This window comes from Ovis aries, chromosome 17 (genome assembly GCF_016772045.2).
Source record: "Ovis aries strain OAR_USU_Benz2616 breed Rambouillet chromosome 17, ARS-UI_Ramb_v3.0, whole genome shotgun sequence".
Taxonomy (NCBI): Eukaryota; Metazoa; Chordata; class Mammalia; order Artiodactyla; family Bovidae; genus Ovis; species Ovis aries.
Window position 1 is genome coordinate 9,109,778 of NC_056070.1, and position 21,271 is coordinate 9,131,048.

The 21,271-nt window shown below is 38.0% G+C and overlaps 1 non-coding gene across 1 annotated transcript; it reads right to left on the bottom strand.

The window, feature by feature from the left end:
- Positions 1–20,530: 20,530 nt before the first annotated feature.
- On the bottom strand, positions 20,531–20,634 carry LOC114108918 (U6 spliceosomal RNA). The gene has a single exon (XR_003585644.1). It is a non-coding gene; the product is annotated as a U6 spliceosomal RNA (small nuclear RNA).
- Between the last annotated feature and the right edge of the window lie 637 nt (positions 20,635–21,271).

Consider the following 21,271-nt stretch of genomic DNA (forward strand, 5'->3'; position numbering starts at 1 on the left):
GTTTACACATGCTCCTCATTAGCTGCTTCTGACAGGAGTGTCTTCTTCAGATTGTATAGTGAGCTGAATGGTGTGCCCCCATATACGTATGGGGGCATATACATATTTTATATATATATATATGATATATATATCACATATATATATCCCAATCCCCAGAACTTCAGAACATTATCTCACATGGTGGTAATTAAGAGGTAAAAAAGAGGTGATTAAGTTAAGGTTCTTGAGGGAAGATGCCTATTCAAAATTATCTTCTTGAGCCCTAAATACAATCACATTTATCCTTATAAGAAAGACAAAAGGGCATTTAGGGGAAAAACACACACAGCAGAGAAGAGAAAGACAGAAGAGGAGGTGATATAAAAACAGAGGCAGAGACTGGAGTGTTGTGCCCACAAGCCAAGGAAGCCAAACCAAAATATTTCCTATGCAAATTAAGATGTTGTCAGAGGTTGGATTATGGCCCCTACCCCAAATATTATATCTACCTGGACCCCTAGAATGTGGCTTTATTTGGAAATCTATTTATGGTAAGAATTCAGATGAAACCATACTGAATTAGGGTGAACCCTAAATTCAATGAGACTATCCTCATAAGAGAGAGAAAAGGACGCAAAGACACAGAGAAATAGGTCAAGTGAAGGAAGCTGCAGATAAGAGAGTGGAGCAATGCAGCTAAATCACAAGCCAGGAGATGCCTGAGCCAACAAAAGCTGGAAGAGGCAAGCAAGGATTCTTTCCCAAAAATCTCTGCAAGGAAGATGGCTCTGCCTATACCTCAGTTTGAGATTATGGCTTCTAGAACTGAGAGAAAAGATTTCTGTACTAAGCTACCATTCTAAGTAATTTGTTACAGTAGCTGTAGGAAACTAATGCTGCGAATGCTGAGAATTATAGACTCAAATACCAAACCTTCACATGCTCAGTCCTAAGCCACAGATTCAGTTCAGTTCAGTTCGGTCACTCAGTCATGTCTGAATCTTTGCGACCCCATGAATCGCAGCATGCCAGGCACCCCTGTCCATCACCACCTCCCAGAGTTCACCCAAACTCATGTCTGTCGAGTCAGTGATGCCATCCAACCATCTCATCCTGTCGTCCCCTTCTCCTCCTGCCCCCAATCTCTCCCAGCATCAGGGTCTCTTCCAATGAGTCAACTTTTCGCATGAGGGGGCCAAAGTACTGGAGTTTCAGCTTTAGCATCAGTCTTTCCAATGAACACGCAAGACTGATCTCCTTTAGGATGGACTGGTTGGATCTCCTTGCAGTCCAAGGGACTCTCAAGAGTCTTCTCCAACACCACAGTTCAAAAGCATCAATCTTTGGCGCTCAGCCTTCATCACAGTCCAACTCTCACATCCATACGTGACCACTGGAAAAACCATAGCCTTGACTAGAAGGACATTTATTGCTGAAGTAGTGTCTCTGCTTTTTAATATGCTATCTAGGTTGGTCATAACTTTTCTCCCAAGGAGTAAGCGTCTTTTAATTTCATGGTTGCAATCACCATCTGCAGTGATTTTGGAGCCCCCAAAATGAAGTCTGACACTGTTTCCACTGTTTCCCCATCTATTTCCCATGAAGTGATGGGACCAGATGCCATGATCTTCGTTTTCTGAATGTTGAGCTTTAAGCCAACTTTTTCACTCTCCTCTTTCACTTCATCAAGAGGCTTTTTAGCTCCTCTTCACTTTTTGCCATAAGGGTGGTATCATCTGCATATCTGAGGTTATTGATATTTCTCCCGGCAATTTTGATTCCAGTTTGTGCTTCTTCCAGCCCAGCATTTCTCATGAAGTACTCTGCATATAAGTTAAATAAGCAAGCTGACAATATACAGCCTTGACATACTTTTCCTATTTGGAACCAGTCTGTTGTTCCATGTCCAGTTCTAACTGTTGCTTCCTGACCTGCATATAGGTTTCTCAAGAGGCAGGTTAGGTGGTCTGGTATTCCCATCTCTTTCAGAAGTTTCCACAGTTTCTTGTGATCCACGCAGTCAAAGGCTTTGGCATAGTCAATAAAGCAGAAATAGATGTTTTTCAGGAACTTTCTTGCTCTTTCCGTGATCCAGCAGATGTTGGCAATTTGATCTCTGGTTCCTCTGCCTTTTCTAAAACTGCTTGAATATCTAGAAGTTCATGGTTCACATATTGCTGAAGCCTGACTTGGAGAATTTTGAGCATTACTTTACTAGCATGTGAGATGAGTGCAATTGTGCAATAGTTTGAGCATTCTTTGGCATTGCCTTACTTTGGGATTGCAGTGAAAACTGACCTTTTCCAGTCCTGTGGCCACTGCTGAGTTTTCCAAATTTGCTGGCATATTGAGTGCAGCACTTTCACAGCATCATCTTTCAGGATTTGAAACAGCTCCACTGGAATTCCATCACCTCCACTAGCTTTGTTCATAGTGATGCTTTCTAAGGCCCACTTGACTTCACATTCCAGGATGTCTGGCTCTACGTGAGTGATCACACCATCGTGATTATCTGGGTCGTGAAAATCTTTTTTGTACAGTTCTTCTGTGTAGTCTTGCCACCTTTTCTTAACATCTGCTTCTTTTAGATCTATACCATTTCTGTCCTTTATTGAGCCCATTTTTGCATGAAATGTTCCCTTGGTATCTCTAATTTTCTTGAAGAGATCTCTAGTCTTTCCCAGTCTGTTGGTTTCCTCTATTTCTTTGCATTGATCTCTGAGGAAGGCTTTCTCTCTCCTTGCTATTCTTTGGAACTCTACATTCAAATGGGCATATCTTTCCTTTTCTCCTTTGCTTTTAGCTTCTCTTCCTTTCACAGCTATTTGCAAGGCCTCCTCAGACAGCCATTTTGTTATTGGCATTTCTTTTCCATGGGGATGGTCTTGATCCCTGTTTCCTGGACAATGTCATGAACCTCCATCCATAGTTCATCAGGCACTCTATCAGATCTAGTCCCTTAAATCTATTTCTCACTTCCCCTGTATAATCATAAGGGATTTGATTTAGGTCATACCTGAATGGTCTAAGTGGTTTTCCCTACTTTCTTCAATTTAAGTCTGAATTTGGTAATAAGGAGTTCATGATCTGAGCCACAGTCAGCTCTTGGTCTTGTTTTTGCTGACTGTATAGAGCTTCTCCATCTTTGGCTACAGAGAATATAATCAATATGATTTTGGTGTTGACCATCTGGTGATGTCCATGTGTAGAGTCTTCTCTTATGTTGTTGGAAGAGGGTGTTTGCTATGACCAGTGTATTCTCTTGGCAAAACTCTATTAGCCTTTGCCCTGCTTCATTCCATATGCCAAGGCCAAATTTGCCTGTTCCTCCAGGTATTTCTTGACTTCCTACTTTTGCATTCCAGTCCCCTATAATGAAAAGGACATCTTTTTTAGGTGTTAGTTCTAAAGGGTCTTGTAGGTCTTCATAGAACCATTCAACTTCAGCTTCTTCAGCATTACTGGTTGGGGCATAGGCTTGGATTACCATGATATTGAATGGTTTGCCTTGGAAACAAATGGAGATCATTCTGTCGCTTTTGAGATTGTATCCAAGTACTGCATTTTGGACTCTTTTTTTGATCACGATGGCTACTCCATTTCTTCTAAGGGATTCCTGCCCACAGTAATAGATATAATGGTCACCGGAGTTAAATTCACCCATTCCAGATTAGTTAAGTAAATAAATCACTCACATCTTTCATGCATTGAGCTTAACCAAAGTCCACAGATATAGGAATAGACAGTTTCTTACATTCTCTCAGCTCCATAATAAGTATTATACATTGATCCCAACCACAATCTTAGGTACTAGCCTTTCTGCATTCTATACATTAGGAAATTGAGACCAAGAATGATTCAGCAATCTGCCCAGAGTCTCCCAGCTCATAAACGATGGAGGCTGATTCAAGTCTACACAATCTGTTTTCAGTAAAATGTTCTAACCCACAAGAATTCAACTAATTTATACTAAAAAAAAAAATCAGAAAATGATATTATTGTCCAACAGAAGTAATCAAACAAAGCAGAAAACCAGTGAAGTACTCTAAAATGTTTATCTCTTTACTTTTATGTGATCAAAGAAAAGGACCATTAGTTAGAAAAAAAATTTTTTAAGTATAAGAAGAAAATATTAAGGGTAATTTTGAAACAGAGTTTAGAATATTTCAGGGGATTTTGGTATTATTTTGTTTGTGTCTCTTTTCTTTCAGAAACCATTTTTTTTTAATAGGGAAGACTGAGAGGGTCATTATTCTTAAAGTTATAGTCTTAGGCAATTGTGGATTCTAGATACTTCAGCTGGAGTTATCTGGGATAATTCCTCTTTAGGCTCCTATAATTACTCTTCTTCCTATTTGGTCTTATTCTTCCATCCCATCTCATTCAGATTCCAGCCTCTTATATTTTCTTTTATTTATTTTCACCAAAACAAGGTATCAGCAAATCACTAGATCTTGAGGACATTAAAATTTTTTTTTTGGGGGGGGGATCTCAAACACATAGAAATAAAAAAATAGTGTAACAGGCTTAATGTACCTGTCATTCCGTTTCAACATTATCAATAAATTAATACATTGGTGAGGCTTCCCTGATGGATCAACAGGTAAAGAATCCACTTGCAATGTAGGAGACATAGGGTTAGAAAGATCCTCTGGAGGAAGAAATGGCAAACCACTTCAGTCTTGTCTGGAGAATCCCTTGGACAGAGGAGCCTGGTAGGCTACAGTCCAGAGGGTGGAAAAGATGGAACAACTAAGCACGATCGTGCTTCATCCCTACTCACATTCACCACACTCTTTCATTATCTTGAAGCATATCTCAAACATTCTATTGGTTATTGTATATTTAACTACTTATCCCCAAGAGATAAAAACTCATTCTCATAAATTATAACCACCAATTGATGACCATACTTTAAAAAAGTGATAATTATTTCACAGTAAAGTTAAACATCCAGTCAACATTCACATTTCCTCAGTAGAAGTTCATTAAATTTATATATTAGGTAAAACTGACATCTTTATGGATGTTGAGACTTTCAATCCAAGGAAATGTAATATCTTTCCGATTGTTCAAATGTACTTTTCAGTTGTATTTTTCAGTTCCACTTTTAACTTTGTTCTGTTATATAATTTCTATTTCCTTTATGAGAATTCCTAGTTTTTCAGTTTGTTTCAAGGATTTTTGTAATTGCTTTACATGTTTTTATAATGGCTGCTTTCAAGTCCTTACCAGATAATCCTAGTATCCAATTCGCCATGTTGGCAACAATTGCTTATCACATTCAACTTGTGAATTCCTGATTCTTGGTCTGATGGGAGATTTTCACTAGAATGCTGGACATTTTGGCTATTAGGTTAGAAGTCTCTGGGACCTATTTAAATCTTTTATTATAAGAGATTGTCATGGTGTTTAGGTTCAGCCAGCAGATCCTGACCTACATTTATAGTTTGTGGTTCCAATGACAATATCATTTCTAGAAGCTTTGAAGTGCTATTTTGATCTGCTTCATTTATTTAATATTATGAGGATGACACTGGTCTCTGATGGTGCTGCCTGAGAAGATAGGAGGAGCTCCTGAGGGCTGGGCTAGACACTGATGCCACTAGGTAGGAGAAGGGAGTCTCTAGTCCAGAGATTAAATAGGTTTCACAGTCTGCTTGTTGTGATGGGATCAACTTATGAGGCTACCTAGCAGCCCCAGGTCTCTTGGTAATGAAGAGGAATCTCAGGTCAGGAAAGCAGATAAAAAGTCTTCATGGGCTGAGAACTCGTGGTTCATCCTGGTTGATAGCCCATTGGTCTCCTGGTGTCTCTTAGTGGGATAGGAAGGATGTGTAATAATGTTTTAAATGCTTTCTCAATCAGTGATGTTTTCTTTCAAAAAAAAAAAAAAAAAGGTCATTTAGAAGTTAATTTTTTCCAAAAGAAAACTATTGTTTCTCTAGGTCAAGGGGTCCCCCATTTTTTTCTGTAAAGGTTATGATAGTAAATATTTCATTTTTACAGACAATAAAGTTTTTGTTACAACTACTCATCTTTACCATTTTAGCAAAAGCAACCATCAGTTCAGTTCAGTTCAGTTCAGTCACTCAGTTGTGTCCAACTCTTTGCGACCCCATAAATCGCAGCATGCCAGGCCTCCCTGTCCATCATATATAATGTATTAAAAAAGAGATGTGTTTCAATAAGACTTTACTTACAAAAACAGGCAACTGGCCAACTTTGGTTTGATGAAATAAAAATTCACATTTTAAGGCAAGACAAGAAAAATGTACACATAAAACCCATTCTCTCTCCTCTGACCTCCTCCCTCCCCTATAGCGTGCACTATGCATCTGTATTATACGTCAATAAGACCTCCCCAACAGCAGAGGTATCTGTTTTACCACAAAGATCAATTTTCCTCCTTCTGGAATCAGCCAGAAGATAACACCTCACAAGATAACATTCCTTTCTCAATCCTACAAATGGCCACAGTGACCTACCACTCATCTTGCACATGCAGACATTCTTGGTGAGCTTTATGTGCAGTGCCAATATATCCTTTCCTTTCAGTTTAATTCAGCTCAGTTGCTCAGTTGTGTCGGACAATTTGTGACCCCATGGACTGTAGCACACCAGGCTTCTCTGTCCATCACTAACTCCTGAAGTTTACTCAAACTCATGTCCATCAAGCCAGTGATGCCATCCAACCATCTCATCCTCTGTTATCCCCTTCTCCTCCTGCCTTCAATCTTTCCAGGATCAGGGTCTTTTCCAATGAGGCAATTCTTCACATCAGGTAGACAAAGCATTGGAATCTCAGCTTCAGCATCAGTTCTTCCAATGAATATTCATGATTGATTTCCTATATGATTTCCTTTGAAGACAGCATTTCCTTTGAAGACAGCAACTGGTGCAGAACAGATGGTTGGACAACTTGGGGGAGATACCGGTTGTATCTAATTGATGCAACCTAACAGAAGTTCTTGGCTTAATAGTCTCTTATGGCCTTATTAATGTTACTAACTATGTTACTTTTTTTTTGCCTGTTTTCAAGATTATTGTTTTTTGCATCAATAAATGTGTAATTGAATCTCAGATGAAATAAATGAAAAGGTAACTTGAAACAATTGACCAAATATATAGTTCTATAACATTGATAAGTGTAATAGCACAACTCTAGATATGGGAAAAAGAGACAAGGTGGAAACTTTATCTGGAAAGTAACAGACTAGTAAGACAGGTGACCTTTGCCAACAAAGGTCCATCTAGTCAAAGCTATGGTTTTTCCACTAGTCATGTATGGATGTGAGAGATAAAGAAAGCTGAGCACCGAAGAATTGATGCTTTTGAACTTGGTGTTGGAGAAGACTCTTGAGAGTCCTTTGGACTCCAAAGAGAGCCAACTGGTCCATCCTAAAGGAAATCAGTCTTGAATATTCATTGGAAGGACTGATGCTGAAGCTGAAACTCCAATACTTTGGCCACCTAATGCAAAGAACTGACTCATTGGAAAAGACCCTGACGCTGGGAAAGATTGAAAGCAGGAGGAGAAGGGGATAACAGAGGATGAGATGGTTGGATGACATCAACGACTCAATGGATATGAGCTGGAGTAAATTCTGGGAGTTGGTGATGGACAGGGAGGCCTGACATGCTGCTGTGCATGGGGTCACAAAGAGCTGGACATGACTGAGCAACTGAACTGCAGTGAAATGAAGACAGGTGGCCCAGAGGATTTTGGTCATTGTTAACAGGGTCTAGTCCAGTAACTGCAAACTGAGTGGTCTATCAACAAAATTCTCCCTGGGAATGAGCATTCCTAGCCCCGTGGGACAAATCAGTCATGAAATGTATCCAAAACCCTGGTCAACATGAAGACTGAAAGGGAGGGGATTGTAAAACAAAGAATGTTGCCCATCATCCAGTTCTACAAGAATCAAGTCATTAGCCACTTTGGGTACTGACCTCAATACACCCAGAAAGGAATTCAAGGTGAAGATCAGGATGAGGCACGCTGTGCGCTGGAAAATCTGGCAAAACTGGTTCTCAGATAGTTGTTTTCAGGAGAAAATGCTCTTAATGAAATTCTCCCCATATTTAGAAAAGCACTAAAGTCATTAACTGTCTGTTGCCTGCATCAAGCAGCAACCTTCCGTGGAGATGTATGCTTGACTGTATATACCTCTTTTGTTAAAATCATGTATATACTGACTTTCCCCCTTATTTATTTGTAACAGTTCTCAGAGCTCTCTGAGAGACTGTCTTCCAGGCTACAATCCTCAGTGTGGCCTGAATAAAATTTTCTATTTCTTTGTTAGATTACTGATCAATATTTTGTCAACAGGCTCACAGCCTACAGTTTACAGAACTTTGCTCAAAGTTTTAAAGCTTATTTCATAAAGTAATACAAGTAGTTTCTCATAACTCATTTTAAATTTCTTTTGTTATGGCTATCATTTTATAATTTTTCCCTTTTGCTCTTACGTTATACAATAAGTTGCCCATTTTGTTGAGGCTATTTAATAATTCTACTTCTTTCATGACCCCATGGATTGTAGGCTGCCAGGTTCCTCTGTCCATGGAATTCTCCAGGCAAGAATACTGGAGTGGGAAGTCATTCTCTTCTCCAGGGGACCTTCCCAACCCAAGGATCAAACCCAGGTCTCCACCATTGTGGGCATATTCTTTACTGTCTAAGCCACCAGAGAAGCCCCTTTAATTCACCAACTTTGTTTTTGTCTTCATTAATTCTTTTCATTATAGGGGACTAGAATGCAAAAGTAGGAAGTCAGAAACACCTGGAATAACAGGCAAATTTGGCTTTGGAATACAGAATGAAGCAGGGCAAAGGCTAATAGAGTTTTTCCAAGAGAACACACTGGCCATAGCAAATACCGTCTTCCAACAACATAAGAGAAGACTCTACACATGGACATCACCAGATGGTCAACACCAAAATCATATTGATTATATTCTTTGCAGCCAAAAATGGAGAAGCTCTATACAGTCAACAAAAACAAGACCAAGAGCTGACTGTGGCTCAGATCATGAACTCCTTATTACCAAATTCAGACTTAAATTGAAGAAAGTAGGGAAAACCACTAGACCATTCAGATATGACCTAAATCAAATCCCTTATGATTATACATTGGAAGTGAGAAATAGATTTAAGGGCCTAGATCTGATAGATAGAATGCCCAATGAACTATGGATGGAGGTTCATGACACTGAAGAGGAGACAGGGATCAAGACCATCCCCATGGAAAAGAAATGCAAAAAAGCAAAATGGCTGTCTGGGGAGGCCTTACAAATAGCTGTGAAAAGAAGAGAAGTGAAAAGCAAAGGAGAAAAGGAAAGATATAAGCATCTGAATGCAGAGTTCCAAAGAATAGCAAGAAGAGATAAGAATGCCTTCCTCAGTGATCAATGCAAAGAAATAGAAGAAAACAACAGAATGGGAAAGACAGGAGACCCCTTCAAGAAAATTAGAGATACCAAGGGAATGTTTCATGCAAAGATGGGCTCGACAAAGGACAGAAATGATATGGATCTAACAGAGGCAGCAGATATTAAGAAGAGGTGGCGAGAATATATGAAAGAACTGTACAAAAAATATCTTCACGACCAAGATAATCATGATGATGTGATCACTCACCTAGAGCCAGACATCTTGGAATGTGAAGTCAAGTGGGTCTTAGAAAGCATCACTATGAACAAAGCTAGTGGAGGTGATGGAATTCCAGTGGAGCTATTTCAAATCCTGAAAGATGATGCTGTGAAAGTATTGCACTCAATATGCCAGCAAATTTGGAAAACTCATCAGTGGCCACAGGAGTGGAAAAAGTCAGTTTTCGTTCCAATCCCAAAGAAAGGTAATGCCAAAGAATGCTCAAACTACCACACGATTGCACTCATCTCACATGTTAGTAAAGTATTGCTCAAAATTCTCCAAGCCACACTTCAGCAATACATGAACCATGAACTTCCAGATGTTCAAGCTGGTTTTAGAAAAGACAGAGGAAGCAGAGATCAAATTGCCAACATCTGCTGGATCATAGAAAAGATAGAGAGTTCGAGAAAAACATCTACATCTGTTTTATTGACTATGCCAAAGCCTTTGACTGTGTGAATCACAATAAACTGTTGAAAATTCTGAAAGAGATGGACATACCAGACCACCTGACTTGCTGCTTAAGAAACCTGCATGCAGGTCAGGAAACAACAGTTAGAACTGGACATGGAACAGCAGACTGGTTCCAAATAGGAAAAGGAGTACAACAAGGCTGTATATTGTCACCCTGCTTATTTAACTTATATGCAGAGTAATATCAATAAACTCAGATATGCAGATGACACCACCCTTATGGCAGAAAGTGAAGAGGAACTAAAACGCCTCTTGATGAAAGTGAAGGAGAGTGAAAAAGTTGGCTTAAAGCTCAACATTCAGAAAGCGAAGATCATGGCATCTGGCCCCATCACTTCATGGGAAATAGATGGGGAAACAGTGGAAACAGTGTCAGACTCCATTTTTGGAGGCTCCAAAATCACTGTAGATGGTGAATGCAGCCATGAAATTAAAAGATGCTTACTCCTTGGAAGAAAAGTTATGACCAACCTAGATAGCATATTCAAAAACAGAGACATTACTTTGCCAACAACAGTCCATCTAGTCAAGGCTATGGTTTTTCCAGTGGCCATGTATGGATGTGAGAGTTGGACTGTGAAGAAAGCTGAGCGCCAAAGAGTTGATGCTTTTGAAATGTGGTGTTGGAGAAGACTCTTGAGAGTCCCTTGGACTGCAAGGAGGTCCAACCAGTCCATCCTAAAGGAAATCAGTCCTGGGTGTTTATTGGAAGGCCTGATGCTGAAGCTGAAACTCCAATACTTTGGCCACCTCATGTGAACAGCTGACTCATTTGAAAATACCCTGATGCTGGGAAAGATTAAGGGCAGGAGGAGAAGGGGATGACAGAGGATGGGATGGCTGGGTGGCATCACTGACTTGATGGATGTGAGTTTGAGTGAACCCCTGGAGTTGGTGATGGACAGGGAGGCCTGGCATGCTGCGATTCATGGGGTCACAAAGAGTTGGACATGACTGAGTGACTGAACTGAACTGAATTCTTTTCCACTTTGTTTTGTATTTTGTTTATGTGTTTGCTTCCTTTTTCTAAGATTTTGAGGAGGGATGTTCACATTGCTATTTAGGTAATAGTTAATTCTATAAATTTTCTCTAATAATGTCTTTGTTTCCCAAAGATTCAGATATGTCACACTTTAAATCATAAATTTAATGAAATTTTGTAATTTAATTTTTCACTTCTCATTAGTTGCTTTATAGGATTTTTAAAATCTAAAGAGAAGCAATTTAGGGTTTTATTATTTTGTTGTTAATTTTTAGTTTTTGTTTACTATAGTCTAAAATATTGTTTATATTATTCCTAGTATTTGGAATTTGTTGAGTTCTTTTTCTATACATCGATAGTCAATTTTCATAAATGTCTCTTGTGTACTTTATAGAAAGTGTTTCTTCCATTATTGGGATTGATTTTGGTATGAATTGCTAAGATTTACTTTGTTAAATACACTTCTTTTCTATAGCCTTACCAATATCTTGTCCAGTTGGTTTGACTTGGATTTAGAGAAGGGTCTCAAAGATTTCCCTATTGGCATAGTTTCTGCTTTATGAAAGTTGGTATATATTATTGGATAAATTGTAGCCGTTAGTTTATGAAACTGTAAAGTTTCATTTTGTATTTCTTAATGCATTGTCGTTAATTCTACTTCCTTGATATCTAGTGTTAATCACAGTGCTCAATTTGTAATTTGTTAATTAGTCTGTATTTTAATAGTTATTTAGCATATTTTAATTTATTGGCATGATTAATACATCAATATGTTTTGCCTTAGTTCCATTACATACATAAATAAATAGGTATATATATATACACATATATGCATACATAAACACACTAAACTTGAACCTTATAATATGTATTACTATCTTTTTATACTACCCTTAATTTTATTTTGTCTATTGTTTATTGATTCCCCACCGTGGCCTATATTGAAATTAGCTAGTGACCTTTCCTGCTCCCTTACCTTTTTGCACAATATCCTACATGGAGTAACACATTTTTACTCCCAGTTAATACCCTTAAAGCAATCACAAGTTTATTCTTCTTTTCATAAATATTCCCTAGTCTCTCCTCATTTTTGATCATTTTCCCATGTCTATATTGGCAGAAAGCAGAAGCATTATATTCAATGTCTTTCTAATCTTTTGGATAGCTGAAGCTCATTCTTTAACAAATTACTCACATAAACCTCATAGGAAAAATATTTTCTGAATTACTACAGGTTCATAACTATTTGTTTTTTTTAATTCCTCTAATTTTTTATTGATTTTTTAAAACTATAAATTTATTTATTTTAATTGAAGGTTGATTACTTTACAATATTGTATTGGTTTTGCCATACATCAACATGAATCTGCCACAGGTATACAAGTGTTCCCCATCCTGAATCCCCCTCCCTCCTCCCTCCCTGTACCATCCCTCTGAGTCATCTCAGTGCACCAGCCCCAAACATCCAGTATCATGCATCAAACTTGGACTGGCAATTCATTTCATATATGATATTATACATGTTTCAATGCCATTCTCCCAAATCATCCCACCCTCTCCCTCTCCCACAGAGTCCAAAAGACTGTTCTATACATCTGTGTCTCTTTTGCTATCTCACATACATGGTTATCATTACCGTCTTTCTAAATTCCATATATATGCATTAGTATACTGTATTGGTGTTTTTCTTTCTGGCTTACTTCACTCTGTATAATCAGCTCCAGTTTCATCCACCTCATTAGAATTGATTCAAATGTATTCTTTTTCATGGCTGAGTAACACTTCATTGTGTATATGTACCACAGATTTCTTATCCATTCATCTGCTGATGGACTTCTAGGTTGCTTCCATGTCTTGGCTACTATAAACAGTGCTGCGATGAACATTGGGGTACACATGTCTCCTTCAATTCTGGTTTCCTCAGTGTGTATGCCCAGCAGTGGGATTGCTGGCTTGGAGAAGGCAATGGCACCCCACTCTAGTACTCTTGCCTGGAAAATCCCATGGATGCAGGAGTCTGGAAGGCTGCAGTCCATGGGGTCACTGAGAGTCGGACATGACTGAGCAACTTCACTTTCACTTTTCACTTTCATGCATTGGAGAAGGAAATGGCAACCCACTCTAGTGTTCTTGCCTGGAGAATCCCAGGGATGGGAGAGCCTGGTAGGCTGCCATCTATGGGGTTGCACAGAGTCGGACATGACTGAAGTGACTTAGCAGCAGCAGCAAGGCAGTTCTATTTCCAGTTTTTAAGGAATCTCCACACTGTTCTCCATAGTGGCTGTACTAGTTTGCATTCCCACCAACAGTGTAAGAGGGTTCCCTTTTCTCCACACCCTCTCCAGCATTTATTGCTTATAGACTTTTGGATTGCAGCCATTCTGACTGGTGTGAAATGGTACCTCATTGTGGTTTTGATTTGCATTTCTCTGATAATGAGTGATGTTGAGCATCTTTTCATGTGTTTGTTAGCCATCTATATGTCTTCTTTGGAGAAATGTCTATTAAGTTCTTTGGCCCATTTTTTTTTAATTAGTTCGTTTATTTTTCTGGAATTGAGCTGCAGGAGTTGCTTGTATATTTTTGAGATTAGTTCTTTGTCAGTTGCTTCATTTGCTATTATTTTCTCCCATTCAGAAGGCTGTCTTTTCACCTTGCTTATAGTTTCCTTTGTTGTGCAGAAGCTATTAAGTTTAATTAGGTTCCATTTGTTTATTTTTTCTTTTATTTCCAATATTCTGGGAAGTGGGTCATAGAGGATCCTGCTGTGATTTATGTCTGAGAGTGTTTTGCCTATGTTCTCCTCTAGGAGTTTTATAGTTTCTGGTCTTACATTTAGATCTTTAATCCATTTTGAGTTTATTTTTGTGTATGGTGTTAGAAACCGTTCTAGTTTCATTCTTTTACAAGTGGTTGACCAGTTTTCCCAGCACCACTTGTTAAAGAGATTGTCTTTTCTCCATTGTAGATTCTTGCCTCCTTTGTCAAAGATAAGGTGTCCATAGGTGTGTGGATTTATCTCTGGACTTTGTTTTATTCCACTGATCTATATTTCTGTCTTTGTGCCAGTACCATACTGTCTTTTTTTTTAATTTTTATTTTATTTTTATTTTATTTTTTTCCATTATGATTTTTTTTTAAATTTTAAAATCTTTAATTCTTACATGCGTTCCCAGACATCATAACTATTTGTTTGCAGTCTTTATGTTGACAGTTTCTCTACATAAGAAATGTGGCTAACATTTTCTTTCTTTAGAGATGGGGGTTTGATCCCTGGATCAGGAAGATCCCCTGGAGGAGGAAATGGGAACCCACTCCAGTAATCTTGCCTGGAGAATCCCATAGGCAGAGGAGTCTGGTGAGCATGGGATCACAAACAAGTCGGACATGACTGAACAACTAAACAGAAACAACAACAAAATGTTACTCTATTTATCTATAAAGTTTTGCTGTTGAAAACTCCTATGATAATACAAGTATATTTTGTTTCCTTGACATATTTTTCATATAAGGACTCCTATGATAAACATGTTGAACCTTCTCTATGAACGTCTATATCACTAGTCAGTGAACACATGAATGATAAGAAAGCAAAACAGCTTTCTTTCTGATATGGAGAAAGCTTTAGTGGTCTGGATAGAACAAACCAGCCACAACATTCCCACAAGCCAAAGATTCATACAGAGCAAGACCCTAACTCTTTAATTCTGTGAATGCGGAGAGAGGCAAGGAAGCTACTGAAGAAAAGTTTGAAGCTTACAGAGGTTGGTTCATGAGGTTCAAGGAAACACACCAAGTCTATAACACAGCAATGCAAGGTGAAGCAGCAAGTGTCGACATAGAAATTGCAGCAAGGTATCTAGAAGTTCTAGTTATGATAATTAATAAGGGTGGATGTACTAAAGAACAGATTCTCACTGTGAACAAAATAGCCTTTATGAGAAGAAGATGCCATCGAGGATATCTTAATGTCAAGAGAGAAGTGGAGCCTGACTTCACAGCTTCAAAGGACAAGCTCTTTAGAGTGGAACAACAAAGCCGGGATGACAATAAACCTATTTACAACACAGTTTACTTAATATTTTAAGCCCACTGTTGAGACAGACTGCTCTGAATAAAAGATTCTTTTCGAAACATTGCTGCTCATTGACCATGCGTCTAGTCACTCAGGAGCTCTGATGGAGATAGACAATGAAATTAACGTAGTTTTCATGCCTCCTCATGTAACACTCATTTTGCAGCCCCTGGATTAAGGGGCAATTTCAATGTGAAAGTCTTATCAGTTAAAAAATATGTTTTGTAAAACTATAGCTGCCATAGATAGTGATTTCTCTGATGGATCTGGGCAAAGTCAGTTGGAAACCCCTGGAAAGGATTCACCATTCTACATGTTATTAAACTCATTCGAGAGTCATGGTAAAAGGCCAAAACATCACCATTAAAAGGAGTATGGAAGAAGTTGGTTTCAGCCCTCATGGATGACTTTGAGGGGTTTAAGCCTTCAGTAGAAGAAGTAACTGAAGACCTGGTGGAAATAGCAAAAGGATTAGAATCAGAAATGGAGCCTGGTGATTTGACTGGCTTGCTGCCTTTCATGGTATAACTTGAATGAGCAGGAGTTGCTTCTTATGAATGAACAAAGAAAGTGGTTTCTTATGATAGAAACTATTCCTGGTGAAGATGCTATAAAGATTGTTGAAATGACAATAAAGGATTTATAATATTACATAAACTTATTTGAGAAAGCAATGAGAGGGTTTGAAAGGATTAACTCCAGTTTTGAAAGAAATTCTACTGAGAGTAAAATGCTATCAAACAGCATTGCATACTACAGAGAAATTGTTTGTACAAAGAAGAGTCAATTGATGTGCTAAATTTCATTGTTGTCTCATTTTAAGAAACTGCCACAGCCCACCCCAACCTTTATTCAGTACCACTACCTTGATTAGTCAGCACCCATCAACACCCAGATAAGACCTTCCACCAGCAAAAAGATTAGCAATTGCTGAAGGTTCAGAGGATGGTTATATATTTTTATATCCTTTTAATATATTTTTAATTAAGGTTTGTGCATTTTTATATATTAATATAATCTTATTTACACACCTAATATAGTTACTAAACATAACTTTTACATATACTGGAAAACCAAAATATTTGTGTTACTTGCCTTATTGTGGCGGCCTTAATTTGAGCCAGCATTATCTCCAAGGTATGCTTGTATATGGATCCTTGGTTTCGTTATAGTCATTGCTTTGTTTATCTTATTTTATTTTATTTTATTTTTAATTTTAAAATCTTTAATTCTTACATGCGTTCCCAAACATGAACCCCCCTCCCACCTCCCCTCCCCATAACATCTCTCTGGGTCATCCCCATGCACCAGCCCCAAGCATGCTGCATCCTGCGTCAGACATAGACTGGCGATTCGATTCTTACATGATAGTATACATGTTAGAATGCCATCCTCCCAAATCATCCCACCCTCTCCCTCTGAGTCCAAAAGTCCGTTATACACATCTGTGTCTTTTTTCCTGTCTTGCATACAGGGTCATCATTGCCATCTTTCTAAATTCCATATATATGTGTTAGTATACTGTATTGGTGTTTTTCTTTCTGGCTTACTTCACTCTGAATAATCGGCTCCAGTTTCATAAATCTCATCAGAACTGATTCAAATGAATTCTTTTTAACGGCTGAGTAATACTCCATTGTGTATATGTACCACAGCTTTCTTATCCATTCACCTGCTGATGGACATCTAGGTTGTTTCCATGTCCTGGTTATTATAAACAGTGCTGCGATGAACATTGGGGTACATGTGTCTCTTTCAATTCTGGTTTCCTCGGTGTGTATGCCCAGCAGTGGGATTCCTGGGTCATAAGGTAGTTCTATTTGCAATTTTTTAAGGAATCTCCACACTGTTCTCCATAGTGGCTGTACTAGTTTGCATTCCCACCAACTGTGTAGGAGGGTTCCCTTTACTCCACACCCTCTCCAGCATTTATTGCTTGTAGACTTTTGGATCACAGCCATTCTGACTGGTGTGAAGTGGTACCTCATTGTGGTTTTGATTTGCATTTCTCTAATAATGAGTGATGTTGAGCATCTTTTCATGTGTTTGTTAGTCATCCGTATGTCTTCTTTGGAGAAATGTCTATTTCATTCTTTGGCCCATTTTTTGATTGGGTCGTTTATTTTTCTGGAATTGAGCTGCAGAAGTTGCTTGTATATTTTTGAGATTAGTTGTTTGTCAGTTGCTTCATTTGCTATTATTTTCTCCCATTCAGAAGGCTGTCTTTTCACCTTGCTTATATTTTCCTTTGTTGTGCAGAAGCTTTTAATTTTAATTAGATCCCATTTGTTTATTTTTGCTTTTATTTCCAGAATTCTGGGAGGTGGATCATAGAGGATCCTGCTGTGATTTATGTCGGAGAGTGTTTTGCCTATGTTCTCCTCTAGGAGTTTTATAGTTTCTGGTCTTACATTTAGATCTTTAATCCATTTTGAGTTTATTTTTGTGTGCGGTGTTAGAAAGTGATCTAGTTTCATTCTTTTACAAGTGGTTGACCAGTTTTCCCAGCACCACTTGTTAAAGAGATTGTCTTTACTCCATTGTATATTCTTGCCTCCTTTGTCAAAGATAAGGTGTCCATAGGTGTGTGGATTTATCTCTGGGCTTTCTATTTTGTTCCATTGATCTATATGTCTGTCTTTGTGCCAGTACCATACTGTTTTGATGACTGTGGCTTTGTAGTAGAGCCTGAAGTCAGGCAAGTTGATTCCTCCAGTTCCATTCTTATTTCTCAAGATTGCTCTGGCAATTCGAGGTTTTTTGTATTTCCATACAAATCTTGAAATTATTTGTTCTAGTTCTGTGAAAAATGTGGCTGGTAGCTTGATAGGGATTGCATTGAATTTGTAAATTGCTTTGGGTAGTATACTCATTTTCACTATATTGATTCTTCTGATCCATGAACATGGTATATTTCTCCATTTATTAGTGTCCTCTTTGATTCCTTTCATCAGTGTTTTATAGTTTTCTATATATAGGTCTTTAGTTTCTTTAGGTAGATATATTCCTAAGTATTTTATTCTTTTTGTTGCAATGGTGAATGGAATTGTTTCCTTAATTTCTTTTTCTACTTTCTCATTATTAGTGTATAGGAATGCAAGGGATTTCTGTGTGTTGACTTTATATCCTGCAACTTTACTATATTCATTGATGAGCTCTAGTAATTTTCTGGTGGAGTCTTTAGGGTTTTCCATGTAGAGGATCATGTCATCTGCAAACAGTGAGAGTTTTACTTCTTCTTTCCAATTTGGATTCCTTTTATTTCTTTTTCTGCTCTGATTGCTGTGGCCAAAACTTCCAGAACTATGTTGAATAGTAGCGGTGAAAATGGGCGCCCTTGTCTTGTTCCTGACTTTAGGGGAAAAGCTTTCAATTTTTCACCATTGAGGATAATGTTTGCTGTGGGTTTGTCATATATAGCTTTTATTATGTTGAGGTATGTTCCTTCTAATCCTGCTTTCTGGAGAGTTTTTACCATAAACGGATGTTGAATTTTGTCAAAGGCCTTCTCTGCATCTATTGAGATAATCATATGGTTTTTATTTTTCAATTTGTTAATGTGGTGAATTACATTGATTGATTTGCGGATATTAAAGAATCCTTGCATCCCTGGGATAAAGCCCACTTGGTCATGGTGTATGATCTTTTTAATGTGTTGTTGGATTCTGATTGCTAGAATTTTGTTGAGGATTTTTGCATCTATGTTCATCAGTGATATTGGCCTGTAGTATTCTTTTTTTGTGACATCTTTGTCAGGTTTTGGTATTAGGGTGATGGTGGCCTCATAGAATGAGTTTGGAAGTTTACCTTCCTCTGCAATTTTCTGGAAGAGTTTGAGGAGGATAGGTGTTAGCTCTTCTCGAAATTTTTGGTAGAATTCAGCTGTGAAGCAGTCTGGACCTGGGCTTTTGTTTGCTGGAAGATTTCTGATTACAGTTTCAATTTCCGTGCTTGTGATGGGTCTGTTAAGATTTTCTATTTCTTCCTGGTTCAGTTTTGGAAAATTGTACTTTTCTAAGAATTTGTCCATTTCTTCCACGTTGTCCATTTTATTGGCATACAACTGCTGATAGTAGTCTCTTATGATCCTTTGTATTTCTGTGTTGTCTGTTGTGATCTCTCCATTTTCATTTCTAATTTTGTTGATTTGATTTTTCTCTCTTTGCTTCTTGATGAGTCTGGCTAATGGTTTGTCAATTTTATTTATCCTTTCAAAGAACCAGCTTTTGGCTTTGTTGATTTTTGCTATGGTCTCTTTTGTTTCTTTTGCATTTATTTCTGCCCTAATTTTTAAGATTTCTTTCCTTCTACTAACTCTGGGGTTCTCCAATTCTTCCTTTTCTAGTTGCTTTAGGTGTAGAGTTAGGTTATTTATTTGACTTTTTTCTTGTTTCTTGAGGTATGCCCTTATTGCTATGAACTTTCCTCTTAGCACTGCTTTTATAGTGTCCCACAGGTTTTGGGTTGTTGTGTTTTCATTTTCATTAGTTTCTATGCATATTTTGATTTCTTTTTTGATTTCTTATGTGATTTGTTGGTTATTCAGAAGTGTGTTGTTCAACCTCCATATGTTGGAATTTTTAATAGTTTTCCTCCTGTAATTGAGATCTAATCTTAATGCATTATGGTCAGAAAAGATGCTTGGAATGATTTCAATTTTTTGAATTTATCAAGTTTAGATTTATGGCCCAGGATGTGATCTATCCTGGAGAAGGTTCCATGAGCACTTGAAAAAAAGGTGAAATTCATTGTTTTGGGGTGAAATGTCCTATATATATCAATTAGGTCTAACTGATCTAATGTATCATTTAAAGTTTGCATTTCTTTGTTAATTTTCTGTTTAGTTGATCTGTCCATAGGTGTGAGTGGGGTATTAAAGTCTCCCACTATTATTGTGTTATTGTTGATTTCCCCTTTCATACTTGTTAGCATTTGTCTTACATATTGCGGTGCTCCTATATTGGGTGCATATATATTTATAATTGTTATATCTTCTTCTTGGATTGTTCCTTTGATCATTATGTAGTGGCCTTCTTTGTCTCTTTTCACAGCCTTTGTTTTAAAGTCTATTTTATCGGATATGAGTATTGCCACTCCTGCTTTCTTTTGGTCTCTATTTGCGTGGTATATCTTTTTCCAGCCCTTCACTTTCAGTCTGTATGTGTCCCTTGTTTTGAGGTGGGTCTCTTGTAAGCAGCATATAGAGTGGTCTTGTTTTTGTATCCATTCGGCCGGTCTTTGCCTTTTGGTTGGGGCGTTCAACCCATTTACGTTTAAGGTAATTATTGATAAGTATGATCCCATTGCCATTTTCTTTATTGTTTTGGGTTTGGGTTTATACACCCTTTATGTGTTTCCTAAAAATATGGAATGCTTCACGAATTTGCGTGTCATCCTTGCGCAGGGGCCATGCTAATCTCTGTATCGTTCCAATTTTAGTATATGTGCTGCCGAAGCGAGCACTGCTTTGTTTATTTTAATGGGTAATAAAAAAGATCCAAAATCTATGCCACCTGCAGTGGCATCTTCCATATTTCCTCTAGCTTTTAAGGATATCAGCAGATCCAAATTCCCTTTAAGCAATGCACAATAGCTCTGTTGTAGATACAGGTTGAGGTGAGGAAGAAGAATATGTGTTGCTGTGGAGCTTCTGTGTCTTCAACCCGGTCTTTTTCCTTTAAGAGAGGCATAGTAAGAGGGGAGGGCAAGACTAGACAACCACGGAGAGATAAAAAGTTCATTCAGAAAGACCACTTATCTGGCACAACCTTCCCTTTTTTCCCGCCAAAGCCATTCTTGACCTAGCTCATAGCTTGTTTCCATTCATCAATTAATTTATTGTTTATTTACTCATATATTTATAATGTAACATTTATAGCATTATAATCTACTGCCCAGCTGCTAGGTTCACTCCAAGAGCTAAAAAGATGGCTGAAACCTAGACCCTATTAAATATCTTGAGTCTGGGATGGAAGCTAAAATGATTCTACAAATAACTGTAACAGAAATGCTAAAATGGCATGTCCTCAGAAAATGGGGCTGAGGAGTCAGAAAAGGGCCAAAGGAAATAACCAAATAGCATTTTCCCTTCTACTTCATT